Genomic DNA, 15,584 nt, shown 5'->3' with positions numbered 1-15,584 from the left:
CCTTCCAGCAGGTTCTTGGTCTTTCCCAGTGCCTCCTCCCAGTTGGACGTGCCTGAAAGACCTCCCTAGTGAGACATCCCCAACAGAAGTGTAAACCACCTCTGTTGACTTTTTTCAATGTGAAGAAGTAGCGGCTCGTCTCTGAGTCCCTCCTGGATATTCCAGCTTTTCACCATGTCCCTGAATATAAGCCCAGATAGAATAAAGTTTATTTGCCATTTGCACAAGTGCATTTTAGTACAAACACACTGGAATTCTCCAAGTCGGAAAACTTCTTAAAAATACACAAAGCTGCCTTGCAAAAGTATTCAGCCCCTTGGTATTTCACACATTTTAATTAGTCATGGGATGGATACATGAACATTCCCAAGTCACTGAATAGGTCTTGGACTTTATTTACATCAGTTCGGAAGAAATACAAACAATATGGCGCACTATGGTAAATCTGTGAGGAGTAGACAGTTCTCCAAAACTGAGTGACTGTGCAAGAAGGAGAAGAGTGAGGAAAGCCACCAAGACACCCCAGAAGAAGTTATAGGCTTCTCTGGCTGTGATTGGAGAAATTGCACATAGTTAATGTTTTGCATTTTGTATCCCTTCTTTTTAATAGATATTTAATAGATATCAGTGTGTACATATTGGTGGGGCAAAATCTGAACCCATGAAAATTACTTGTGGGGTGCCCCAGGGTTCAGTTATGGGGCCGTTGTTGTTTCTTCTGTATATTAATGACATATGTTTGGTTTCCAAGTCCGTCAGTTGTATTTTGTTTGCTGATGATACGACTGTGTTTTGTAGTGGGGATGACTTGGCAGACCTTCGACATGATGGAGAAGGAACTACAGAATTTTAAACAATGGCTTGATTCAAACAAATTATCGCTCCACTTTGGTAAGACAAAGTGTATTATATTTGGAAACAAGTCCAGGATTTCCTGCTGAAATTTATTATTAAATGATATTGAAATTGAAACTGTAACTGATTTTCTTGGTGTTGTTATTGATGATAAACTGAGCTTGAAAATGCATATTCATTTTGTTAAATCCAAAATGTCAAAAGCCATTGCAATTCTGCATAAAGCACAAGATTTAATTTCCCAACACTCATTAACTATTTTATATCACTCATTGCTCGTTCCATACATGACCTATTGTATTGAGGTGTGGGGAAATACATATAAAACGAACAATAATCCAGTATTTTTGTTGCAAAAGAAAGCTGTAAGAAAAATTTGTAACAAATCACATTGTGAGCCAACGAATCCAATGTTTGCCTGTTTGCATATTCTAAAATTCTGGGACTTGGTTGATTACTTTACAATACAAATTATGTATAAAGTTAAAAATAAACTGCTGCCACAACATGTCCAGGATCTGTTTAAACTGAGGGACTCCAGATATAATTTGAGAGGAATTTTGTTTGAAAAATCAAGGATCCGAACTACTGCAAAAAGTCATTGTGTATCTGTCAAAGGTGTTAACACCTGGAACGACTGTCCCGACAACATTAAAGTACTTGGTACGTTAGTAGGCTTTAAAAGACATTACAAGAATAACAAAATTCTATGCTATAGTTGGAAACTTAGGTCTTGTTATTACTTTCGGGTTTGTGTGTTGTGTGCCAGTATTGTCTGGTTATATTTTGTAAATTTGAGTTCATTGACTACGTTTGCATGTTTTTTTTTTTCTTTTTGGTATTGTCATCATGTGTGCATATGTATGTATGTACATATAGGTATGTGTACATGTATATATCTGCGTATGTGTATGTATATATGTGTATATACATGTGTGTGTATGTACACTCAACAAAAATATAAATGCAACACTTTTGGTTTTGCTCCCATTTTTTATGAGATGAAGTGAAAGATCTAAAACTTTTTCCACATACACAATATCATCATTTCCCTCAAATATTGTTTACAAACCAGTCTAAATCTGTGATAGTGAGCACTTCTCCTTTGCTGAGATAATCCATCCCACCTCACAGGTGTGCCATATCAAGATGCTGATTAGACACCATGATTAGTGCACAGGTGTGCCTTAGACTGCCCACAATAAAAGGCCACTCTGAAAGGTGCAGTTTTTGTTTTATTGGGGGTGTGACCACCATTTGCCTCATGCAGTGCAACACATCTCCTTCGCATAGAGTTGATCAGGTTGTCAATTGTGGCCTGTGGAATGTTGGTCCACTCCTCTTCAATGGCTGTGCGAAGTTGCTGGATATTGGCAGGAACTGGTACACGCTGTCGTATACGCCGGTCCAGAGCATCCCAAACATGCTCAATGGGTGACATGTCCAGTGAGTATGCCGGCCATGCAAGCACTGGGACATTTTCAGCTTCCAAGAATTGTGTACAGATCCTTGCAACATGGGGCCGTGCATTATCCTGCTGCAACATGAGGTGATGTTCTTGGATGTATGGCACAACAATGGGCCTCAGGATCTCATCACGGTATCTCTGTGCATTCAAAATGCCATCAATAAAATGCACCTGTGTTCTTCGTCCATAACAGACGCCTGCCCATACCATAACCCCACCGCCACCATGGGCCACTCGATCCACAACATTGACATCAGAAAACCGCTCACCCACATGATGCCACACACGCTGTCTGCCATCTGCCCTGAACAGTGTGAACCGGGATTCATCCATGAAGAGAACACCTCTCCAACGTGCCAAACACCAGCAAATGTGAGCATTTGCCCACTGAAGTCGGTTACGACGACGAACTGGAGTCAGGTCGAGACCCCGATGAGGACGACGAGCATGCAGATGAGCTTCCCTGAGACGGTTTCTGACAGTTTGTGCAGAAATTCTTTGGTTATGCAAACCGATTGTTTCAGCAGCTGTCCGAGTGGCTGGTCTCAGACGATCTTGGAGGTGAACATGCTGGATGTGGAGGTCCTGGGCTGGTGTGGTTACACGTGGTCTGCGGTTGTGAGGCTGGTTGGATGTACTGCCAAATTCTCTGAAACGCCTTAGGAGACGGCTTAGGGTAGAGAAATGAACATTCAATATACGAGCAACAGTTCTGGTTGACATTCCTGCTGTCAGCATGCCGATTGCACGCTCCCTCAAATCTTGCAACATCTGTGGCATTGTGCTGTGTGATAAAACTGCACCTTTCAGAGTGGCCTGTTATTGTGGGCAGTCTAAGGCACACCTGTGCACTAATCATGGTGTCTAATCAGCATCTTGATATGGCACACCTGTGAGGTGGGATGGATTATCTCAGCAAAGGAGAAGTGCTCACTATCACAGATTTAGACTGGTTTGTAAACAATATTTGAGGGAAATGGTGATATTGTGTATGTGGAAAAAGTTTTAGATCTTTGACTTCATCTCATACAAAATGGGAGCAAAACCAAAAGTGTTGCATTTATATTTTTGTTGAGTGTATATATATATATATGTGTGTGTGTGTGTGATTGTGTAGATAAGTATTTATGAAATTTTGTTTGTGTGTATATGTTTATTTTTTAGTATAACGGGTGGGTATTTATAAGCTCTGCTTCTGTCCTCACCCTTTCGACCACGCAGGACTTTTGTAAAGTTGCTTTGTTATGAGTTTTTTTGTTTGTTTGTTTTTGTTGTTGAATTGTGTGCCGAATAAACTCATTCATTCATTCATTCATACTTTTGTATTTGAAATTCCAAAAATAAATTAAAATGTGTGAAATACCAAGGGGCTGAATACTTTTACAAGGCGCTGCAGAAAACACAATATTAACATAAAATGACATAGAAAGCCCAAAAGTAAAACACAGTATACATTGTATATACATGTACAAACAAAATCTGTGAATTGAAAACTAGAAGAGCAGCTAGAACCTTGAGGGGATACATATTACAGTTTCACCCATTGTTAAATATTGCACATCAATTGTTAAATATTGCACATTTCCTGTAAGAGTGCTGTGTTTTTCTCCAGTAGCATTGGGTGTATATAGTGTCCGTAGAAGGGACATTAGAGCCAATCAATTTAATGTGAAATATCTGTAATAATATTTCTTCTTGTGTGAGCAATTCTCCAAACAGATGTGCCAGTTTTTGCGTAGAGTGAAATTGATGTGTGATCTAATTGTGGATGGCAAGAGTATTAACATTTTTAGCAGCTATCAGTAGCTTGATAATCATAGGTCTAGTTAATCAACGATTATTGAGGAAATAAGTTGGTCATGATTTTTCATGCACACGCCAAATCAAAAGGGTACACAGTAAATTTTGCTGAGTAAAATTTACTCTACCGGGATAACATTTGGTCCCAGTCTAAATAGAGTAAAATACACTCTATTATAGAGTGAACTCAGCTACCATTTTGAAAATCAAGTGTTTCTACTCCAATAAGAGTTGATTTAGCCCTGTGATAGAGCATATTTAAGTCTACTTGGACTGGGACCAAATGTTATCCCAGCAGAGTAAATTTTACTCTGCAAAATTTACTGTGTACAAAAGAATAAATGATCAACGATTTTTGGGATTACTGGGAATGCCCTTGCATGGCTGACGTCATACCTGACCAGTCGTTCTCACTGTACCTCTAACCTCAGTGACATGAAATTTGGGGTCACACAGGGGTCTGTCTTAGGCCCCCTGTTTTTCTCCCTTTAATATAGCACCCCTTGGGCACATATTGCGGCATTTTGGGGTTACCTTTCACTGCTATGCTGATGATACTCAGTTATACATGCCGATAACTACTGGTAATCTCATCCACCTAAAATCCTGAGAAGATTGCCTTGCATCAGTGAGAAGCTGGATGTCTAGCAACTTCCTACTTTTAAACTCTGATAAAACTGAAATGATGGTTCTTGGTCCAGTGAAACACCTGCATCAATTTGACCAGTTAATGCTAAGCCTAGGCTCGTGTGTCATACATCACACTGACAAAGTGAGGAACCTTGGGGTAATTTTTGATCCTACGTTGTCCTTTGACCTCCACATTAGAGATATTACGAGGACTGCTTTCTTGAACCACCTGTGAAATATAGCGAAGATTCGTCCCATCCTGTCTATGGTTGATGCTGAGACCCTGATTCATGCGTTTGTCTCTTCTAGATTGGACACCTGCAATGTTCTATTTTCTGGTTTACCGCAGTCTAGCATTAGGGCTCTCCAATTGGTCCAAAATGCTGCTGCCAGACCTTTGACACGAAGCAGAATGGTTGACCACATTACACTCATTTTGGTGTCTCTTCACTGGCTTCCTGTCCCAGTGAGATCAGATTTTAAGGTTCTGCTACTAGCCTAAAAAATTGTTCACGGACTGGCACCTCCCTACCTAGCTGACCTAATTAAACCCTACGTACCGGCCCGGACTTTGCATTCTCCAGGTGCAGGACTACTTTGTGTCCCTAGGGTGAATAAAAAGTCTGTGGGTCACAGAGCGTTCTCTTATCGTGCCCCTGTTCTGTGAAATGATCTCCCTGCGTCAGTAAAACAGTCAGATTCTGTGGAGATTTTCAAGTTCAGACTTAAGACGCACTTATTTTCCCTTTAGTATGGCTAGGATACTGGCATAGTATGTTGCTATGCTTTTACACTTTTAATTCATTTTATTAGGAAATGGAGCATGCCGCAGCCTCAACTTTATCTAAATTCAGCGCTTTTTAGTGAAACTTAGCGCTAGTGGTCGGCAATCACCTTAGTATTTCTTCTGTTTTTCTTGTTGCTTAATGCCACCCAAGCAGAGGGTCACCCCTTTGAGTCTGGTCTGCTTGAGGTTTCTTCCTCAGAGGGAGTTTTTCCTTACCACTGTTGCTCTGGGGTTTAGTAAGGTTAGACCTTACTTATGTGGGAGTAAATAAGCTTGTCTTCATCCCACTCTCTTCCAAGCTGTTTTTTTTTTCCTCTCGCTACTGCTATAAGTGTGAATATTGTATATGATGTATATGATATCTTGTTTTGTTTTTTATATTGCTGGCTTGGAATAAACTAAACTAAACTATGGGAAGTGCCTTGAGGCAACTCTGTTGTGATTTGGCATAATATAAATGAAAATAAATTGAAATTAAAATTGATTATTGAGGAAATAAGTGGGTCAGGATTTTTAATGACCACACCAAAGCAATACTGTTATGAGAACTACTGCTCAGCCCCAAAAATAAGATTTTAATTTAACACCAAAACTAAGGTTAGCCTGTTAGCTGAGATTGTCTGTAAGTCTTAAGATGTTCAGGCTTTATTTGTCCTGTCTCGGTCATGCACCATCTGAACAAGGCTCTACCTCTACCAATATATGCGTAGGCTCTACGGATACACACACATGCTTGCACCCTGCACCCTGGGTTCCACTGATGGTTGCCACTTTATAAGTACCATAATGTGGGTGGACTTCCCCAAAAGAATTTGAGTCACACTTTATACTCTGTGCCATCAAGACAGGGCACATAACCCCCTTTTGTTATGGACCCAATGATAATGCAACACCTTCGAGATGCATCAAATGTAATATTTAGTCCTTGACTTCTGAAAGACCCTCTTTCATCAAGTTAATACTGTGCAGAATCCGTAATTCCTCTCTCTCTCTCTCTGTGAGGCACATTTCTTTCTGTGCTGTTTCTGGAGGCTGTACATTCAGGAGAATTCATCTTTTTTTGTGAATTGTTAAAAATTGTCTGAACCAAGTGCTCAGTGGCGTGAACCCATTCAGTGAGTCGATCACTCTTCTGACAATACCATAAACAATATTCACCTCGCGTAACGCAATTTGCAGATGTCACTGACTCTTTTTGCAAAGCTTTAAACACATTCTCATGCGATAAAACACATTTTACAGTGCAATGTGTTTGCGATGCAAGAGGTTAAAGGTCAATACTGCCAGCATTGTGGATTTTGTTATGTCTTGATGTAATCTGTTCTGGTACTTTTTTGTTTGGGTTTTGTATGTCTAATTTCTCTTGTCTGTCACTTGGGTGCTTGGATGTGGGCGGTTCTCCTTCTGTTTTCCACGCCTTGTTCTGGAGCCTTCTTGCACACCTGTTTTCTATTACCTGTCCATCACACTTTGTATTTAAGCCTCTCGTTTCTGTCACTTTCCCACCAAGTTGTTGCACTTTATGCCTTCACTTCCGGCCCTGTTCTTTGTATTTTCCTTGACCTGTTTTTTCTTTGCTGTGTTTGATGACTACCTGCTTGTTTTTGGACCACACCTTAGCCTCATGTTTCTGTTACCATTGCTGATTTTGAACTTTTTGAACTTTTTGTGTACCAAACACTGCTTGTCAACTCAGTCAAATGTTTTGACCAAATCCATCCAGTGTCTGAGCTTTGCATTTGTGTCCAGCCTTTTTAGTATCACTGGTTCTGATGAATACAAATAAAGCACAGATGTCATAAATTAAACACAGTGAGTCAGACAGCTTTGAAATGATGTGACACAACCAGAACTAGAGCACTGTGCTCATAGAGCGCACACCTCCACCAACACTAGTTTATAATTCCACAAAATTTTACCTTGGAAAAGGATTTTCAAAGTCCTGTTAGAAGTGACTTTTCATAAGCTAAATTAGATGTGATCAAATATCAGGAGTATGTATTTAGTTCATGCACTTCAAAGTTTTTTTTTTTTTTTTTACCTTTTCAGTTTCTGATTCCTTTTCAGATAATTTTCACAGAACATTGGTTATCTCTGCTTTGCACAATTTGTCATTGCACTTGGTTTCCAACTCATAACTAGAAAATAGACAAATAAGCATAAAATTGTAACTTCCAACCAATTTTGGTGGTGTAGGTAAATCCATAACAGAAAAATGAGAGTGATTGAGACACTTTTGATTGAGGATATAATGCAAAATATACACCAAATGAGTTTTTCAATATTCAAGTCAAACATCCATAAAATCCACAATCCAGATCAAACTTTGTCAGGTGATAGTGAGAGCTAGTCTGCACATCACTTTCAAATATAAAAGTGTGTTGTGTGGGCCGCTGAAGAGGAGGTACTGCTGGCCCACCACCACCAGAGGGCGCCCTGCCTGGAGTGCGGGCTCCAGGCACCAGAGGGTGCTGCCGCCGACGAGGGCTGCCAGGGTGACAGCTGTCACCCATTACTGGACACAGCTGACTGCACTCAGGACGGAGGTATATCAGCAGGACAGCGTCTCCACCTCAGTGCCGAGATATCGCCTTGAGATTAAGGTAACCTTCTCTGCAAGCTCATATTGAAGACTCTGATAAACCTTGGTAAACCTTTTCAGGACAGCTGACTACAGAAAGCTACTTGCTTGGATAAGTACTCACCTTTCCTGCTTCATTGTAACAAGAGGTGGAGGCGGCTTCTCCCCTCTCCGTCTACTGGGTGCTGTCGCATCCATACCTGTGTGTTTGTGCTCTTTCCCGCCAGCAGTACCGGATCCGACGAGCGGAGGCAGTGGCCACCTGGGAATTCGGGACTTGGCGGTTCCAGTACTTCTGGGGTTCGGTGGCAGAGGAAATCTGGGTGGTTCCGGTTCGACTAGGACGGACGCCTCCTACCTTCGAGCCTGCCCACACGACACCAGCAGATTTCGGCTTCAAACTCCAAATTATTAATTGTTGTATTGGTTGTGCTCTTTTCACAACAGTAAAACTTGTTATTCACCTTTCTCCATTGTCCGTTCATTGCGCCCCCTGTTGTGGGTCCGTGTACCTACACTTTCACAACAAAGTGATTGTGATGCATTTCATTAAAATGTAAAATACATATTAAACAGGGGTTTCAATGTTAAATTTAAATGGCCACAAAATCTGTAATCTGGATCTGATCGGGATCCACCTTTGTCAGTCAATAATGGATACCATCCTACATATTGTGTTTAAATATGAAATAGATTTGATCTTTTTTGGCAGAGTTATGTGTTTTTGAAAATTTGTTCAATGTTAAAGATGGAGCTTTTCCTTACTTTACCCTTTGACTTATGACCTTGAAAATTGAATCAGTTCTTGCCTATTAGGATATGAATCTTCAGTAAAAATTTTATAATGATGTATGAAAAATTGTGGGCTCCAGGCTGTTCACAAACAAACAGGGCAATAACATAACCTCTTCCAACTTCGTTAGCTCAGACTCACCTTGTTCACAATCAGGTGTCCATCTACGTTGCACAGAGGCTTTTTTTTTTCTCTTGCTGAACATTGTCCATTTACTAATTCTCAAATATCAGATGACATGGATTTCCTGCTATGGATCTTGGAAATTGGGATGCATTATATTGTTTATGGATGCTACATACAGTAGTGTTCAGAATAATAGTAGTGCTATGTGACTAAAAAGATTAATCTAGGTTTTGAGTATATTTCTTATTGTTACATGGGAAACAAGGGACCAGTAGATTCTCACAAATCCAACAAGATCAAACATTCATGATATCCGCACTCTTAAGGCTATGAAATTGGGCTATTAGTAAAAAAAAGTAGAAAAGTGGGTTTTCACAATAATAATAGCATCTGCTGTTGATGCTACAAACTCAAAACTATTATGTTCAAACTGCTTTTTTAGCAATCCTGTGAATCACTAAACTCGTATTTTTAGTTGTATAACCACAGTTTTTCATGATTTCTTCACATCTGCAAGGAATTAATTTTGTTGGTTTGGAACCAAGATTTTGCTCGTTTACTAGTGTGCTTGTGGTCATTGTCTTGTTGAAACACCCATTTCAAGGGCATGTCCTCTTCAGCATAAGGCAACATGACCTCTTCAAGTATTTTGACATATCCAAACTGATCCATGATACCTGGTATGCGATATACAACCCCTGGCAAAAAATTATGGAATCACCGGCCTCGGAGGATGTTCATTCAGTTGTTTAATTTTGTAGAAAAAAAGCAGATCACAGACATGACACAAAACTAAAGTCATTTCAAATGGCAACTTTCTGGCTTTAAGAAACACTATAAGAAATCAAGAAAAAAAGATTGTGGCAGTCAGTAACGGTTACTTTTTTAGACCAAGGAGAGGAAAAAATATGGAATCACCCTGTAAATTTTCATTCCCAAAACTAACACCTGCATCATATCAGATCTGCTCGTTAGTCTGCATCTAAAAAGGAGTGATCACATCTTGGAGAGCTGTTGCACCAAGTGGACTGACATGAATCATGGCTCCAACACGAGAGATGTCAATTGAAACAAAGGAGAGGATTATCAAACTCTTAAAAGAGGGTAAATCATCACGCAATGTTGCAAAAGATGTTGGTTGTTCACAGTCAGCTGTGTCTAAACTCTGGACCAAATCCAACAACATGGGAAGGTTGTTAAAGGCAAACATACTGGTAGACCAAGGAAGACATCAAAGCGTCAAGACAGAAAACTTAAAGCAATAAGTCTCAAAAATCAAAAAAATGCACAACAAAACAAATGAGGAACGAATGGGAGGAAACTGGAGTCAACGTCTGTGACCGAACTGTAAGAAACTGCCTAAAGGAAATGGGATTTACATACAGAAAAGCTAAACAAAAGCCATCATTAACACCTAAACAGAAAAAAAAAACAAGGTTACAATGGGCTAAGGAAAAGCAATCGTGGACTGTGGATGACTGGATGAAAGTCATATTCAGTGATGAATCTCAAATCTGCATTGGGCAAGGTGATGATGCTGGAACTTTTGTTTGTTGCCGTTCCAATGAGATTTATAAAGATGACTGCCTGAAGAGAACATGTAAATTTCCACAGTCATTGATGATATGGGGCTGCATGTCAGGTAAAGGCACTGGGGAGATGGCTGTCATTACATCATCAATAAATGCACAAGTTTACGTTGATATTTTGGACAATTGAAAGGATGTTTGAGGATGATTAAATCATTTTTCAAGATGATAATGCATCTTGCCATAGAGCAAAAACTGTGAAAACATTCCTTGCAAAAAGACACATAGGGTCAATGTCATGGCATAGGGTCAATGTCAATGAGCAGATCTGATTTGATACAGGTGTTAGTTTGGGGGATGAAAATTTACAGGGTGATTCCATAATTTATTCCTCAGAATTGAGTGAGTCCATATTTTTTTCCTCTGCTTGGTCTAAAAAAGTAACCATTACTGACTGTCACAATCTTTTTTTCTTGATTTCTTATAGTGTTTCTTAAATCCAGAAAGTTGCCATTTGAAATGACTTTAGTTTTGTGTCATGTCTGTGATCTGCTTTTTTTCTACAAAATTAAACAACTGAATGAACATCCTCTGAGGCCAGTGATTCCATAATGTTTGCCAGGGGTTGTATATAGGCCCAACACCATAGTAGGAGAAACATGCCCATATCATGATGCTTGCACCACCATGCTTCACTGTCTTCACTCTGAACTGTGGCTTGAATTCAGAGTTTGGGGGTTGTCTCACAAACTGTCTGCGGCCCTTGGACCCAAAAAGAACAATTTTACTCTCATCAGTCCACAAACTATTCCTCCATTTCTCTTTAGGCCAGTTGATGTGTTCTTTGGCAAATTGTAACCTCTTCTGCACTTGTTTGTTTGTTTGTTCATTTCGAGCAGGTTAATACAAAAGAAAAGTAATCCATATATCCAGTACATATGCAATAAATTTATCATTTAGCTTGAAAAGGAGTGGGAAGAAGAAAACTTATTAAATCCCACTCCCTTCATTCATTTTAACACAAAATAAATAATCACAATGACTTCCTTGTCAGTTCAACTGAAAACAAAAATAATAATAAAAAAAAACATAAAACAGCAATTTATACATATTCAAGGTTATTGTTAGCAACAAAGAGGTAGATACCAGCAATGGTAAGGACAAAAATACCAAAATGGTAAGAACAAGATATAGCACACATTAACAATGGTAAGAAATGCACAGGTGGAGTATATCACATAACAATAATGGTAAGGAATCGTAAGGTACAGCACAACACTGATAAAGAACAGTACATTCAATTCTATTCTCTCTGTATACAGACCAAACCAAATCTTTATATGAGGACTTGAATTTGTGAATGTTTCGGCAGAGTTTTGCTGTAAATCCAGAGCATTCCACAATTTAACCCCACAAACTGTCACACAAAAACTTTTTTGAATAGTTCTAACATTAGGCAGAGCAGGAGAGGCATCCATCCCATCATTAGGAGGGGCAGCTGCCCTGTCATTAGGAGGGTGCTAACTAGAGCACAATAGGTGCAAATCAGAGCTATTGTTTAGTCACTAGCATATAGCAGTCTGCCTCTCGGTAGGAGGGGTCTGATTAGGTTTAAAACTCCAGCTTTTGTGGCTTCTGTTTATTCTTCTCTACTAGAGTCAAGATAGAAGTCAGACTACCAGAGCAAGAATTTTAGCTGAGGAAGCTTCTGCGATTTGAAGGGACATGTTCTCGCGTCAAGCAACCCAGTCCAGTCAAAGATTCAAGCTTCTCTACTATGGAAGCCACCTGGACAACTGAGACCCTTCACAGAAACACTTCTCACATGATGTCTAATACATTGTGGTTCTCTGTGAATGTTCCTGGCATTCAAAACACCAGTTTCCTCCGGTTCTATTGTCTTTCCGCAGAGTTTGACTAATTTTTGTTTGGCTGCGGTACAAAGGTTTTTTTTTTTTTAGTTGGTAGCACTGTATAAACATGATATCTAATGTGCGCCTTTAAAACAGACTGATTTATAGAGCAGGCAAAACACTTTTGGCATAAAACGGGATTCAGCCTTTCGATTGATCATCCTATCATTGTGCAGAACTCCATCTTCCAGGCCCACCCACAGCTCCATTCACCCCCAGAGATGCTCAGCGTCTGGGGGCAGGACAAAATCGTGGCTATATCCAATGACTGACAAGTTTCGCAACAAAAAAAAAAACCTTTCCACACAGTCCCATTGAAGTGAACCGACGCTCGGCTTCTACAGAAAAATGCACTGACCACAGTCTGTCTGTCTGTCTGTCTGTCTGTCTGAGAAAAAGATTTATGAGAAGTTAACACTATAGAGTCAATTGATTTGTGATAAGTAGCTGATTCTGAATGAACTCGTCTCCAAGATGAACGTGTTCTAACGCAATTGTAGTCAATGAAATGATAACAAACTGTACATATTTGACCATTTAATTTTTTTGACATTTTAGGAGAAGCTGAGCCTCCCTTGCAGTCTTAGCGAAACTGCCTCTGGTTACAACCTTATTCCAAAATGGAATAAATAAATTTGTTGCCTCAAAATTCTGCTCACAACACCCAATAATGACAACATAAAAAATGTTTTTTATTTTTGCAAATTTATTAAAAATGAAACAAAAATAAAAAAAAACTTAGAAATCACGTGTACATAAGTATTCACAGCATGTCTTACCAAAAAAATATAGTAAGACTAAAAAAATATATATATTTAAAGTAAATAAGGTTTTAACATTGCAACACTGGACTTGCTCAGTAAAATATCACAGTCCCATTAGATTAAACAATCAACTGTGGCTAACTTGAATGCAGTAGTTTGGGCCAGCGTGCATGGCCTGTAAAAGCTCTGACTCACTTGGAGCTAGTGTCGGCCGGTCCATCCTGCACCATCCAGACATTAAGGATGATCACATGTGTCCAAAGTCTGATAATCAGTATGAGGGTAAAATCAATGGCAGCACAGTCACCAAGCTTTCAGTGCTTTAATATTGGATCCTGCTGGAGAGAAGATCAATAATCACACCAGAAGCAGGTGTGTGATCCAATTACACCTGTGCACCAGCAAACATCCATCCAGCTGGTGACCATGCCGGAACATTATCTTCCTCCATGAAATCAGAGAGACAGAGGAACGTGGTGTTCAGTGCAGTCACATTCACTGAGCTGCCACCCTCAGACATGTATCCTGCAGCTGGAACACAGGCAGTGCCTTTGTTGGATTTGATGAAGCTGCAGCTCCACTATAGATTTTAGGAACCCCACCACAGCTTCCCTAGAAAGTGACATTTGTCATTCCAAATCTGATGTTTTTAAGTGTCGAGCTTTCACCCAAGCTGAACTGGCTCTGAAGTACCACCAGTTTGCTCATCACCTCCATGATGCTTCCTCCACTTGGATCAACAAGGCAAGTTCACCTTATTTAGATTCCACAAGATGGTTTGATCGCAGATGCATATAAATCTGTGCATATTGGGAGATCTGGGCATGTCAGGGGCATGTACTGGTGTCACATACTGTATTATTGCATCCACGGAACTGAATCGAGTCCTGAATGACAACAACCCAGACAAACAACTGGTCAATCCCTCAAACTCTCAAACTAACCATCTATATGAGGCAGCCAGGTGAAGTCTGAGCATTCACTTAGCATTCTTCAGTGTCTGGAGTCCTCAACACCAAGGCATTTGCATCCAGGATCATGCACAGAGAAAAGCACCACATGGCCTACATTTTGGGAGGTGATGTTCCTTCACAATCCAAGTGATACTCCTCATCTTAATCTGCCCAAGTAACCACTCATGCACAACAGTATTCTTGTGGTACCCAAGGATCCTCCAAGTAGACCTAGTACCAAAGACATCTTGTCAGCACCTTAGGTCACTGGTTATCCCAAGTCTCACAACCACGCAATAAGACAGGAAGCACCAGGATCTTAGACATGGACCTTCATTCTTCTGGAAAGGTATCCAGCAACCCCTTGACTCCATAAGCTCTTCCCAAGTGTCTCTCAATCTCAAAGGTCAAGGACATAGAGTTCATCATCATCTTCTTCTTCTTTGTCTTTCGGCTGTTCCTGTTAGGGGTCACCACAGCAGAGCAATCGTTTCCATCTCACCCTGTCCTCTGTATCTTTCTCTGTCACACCAACCACCTGCATGTCCTCCTTCAACACATCCATAAACCTCCTCTTTGGCCTCCCTCTTCTCCTCCTGCCTGGTGGCTCCATCCTCAGCATCCTTCTCCCTATATACCCTGGGTCCCTCTTCGGTTGCAAATCACTCCTGCTACCTTTCTCCACCCACTCCACCCTGCCTGCACTCTCTTCTTCACCTCTTTACCACATTCTCCATTACTTTGAACAGTTGACCCCAAATATTTAAACTCATCTACTTTCACCACTTCTACTCCTTGTAACTGCACTATTCCACTGGGCTCCCTCCCATTCACACACATGTACTCAGTCTTGCTTCTACTGACTTTCATTGCCCTTCTCTCCAAAGCATATCTCCACCTCTCCAGACTAGACTCAACTTGCTCTCTACTCTCACTACAGATCACAATGTCGTCTGCAAACATTATAGTCCATGGGGACTCCTTTCTTATCTCATCCGTCAACCTGTCCATAACCACTGCAAATAAAAAAGGACTCAGAGCTGATCCTTGGTGTAATCCCACCTCCACCTTGAATGAGTCTGTCATTCCGGCTGCGCATCTCACTGCTGTCACACTATTTTTGTACATGTCCTGCACTAGCCTAACATACTTCTCTGCCACTCCAGACTTCCTCATACAATACCACAGCTCTTCTCTTGGCACCCTGTCATAAGCTTTTTCTAAGTCCACAAACACAAAATGTAACTCTTTCTGGCCTTCTCTGTACTTCTCCATCAGTATTCTCAGAGCAAACATTGCATCTGTAGTGCTCTTGCTCGGCATGAAACCATATTGCTACTCTCAGATCTTCATCTGTTTTCTAAGCCTAGCTTCTACTACTCTTT

Source organism: Thalassophryne amazonica, chromosome 17 (genome assembly GCF_902500255.1).
Source record: "Thalassophryne amazonica chromosome 17, fThaAma1.1, whole genome shotgun sequence".
Taxonomy (NCBI): domain Eukaryota; kingdom Metazoa; phylum Chordata; class Actinopteri; order Batrachoidiformes; family Batrachoididae; genus Thalassophryne; species Thalassophryne amazonica.
Note: the sequence above shows the minus strand (reverse complement) of the source record.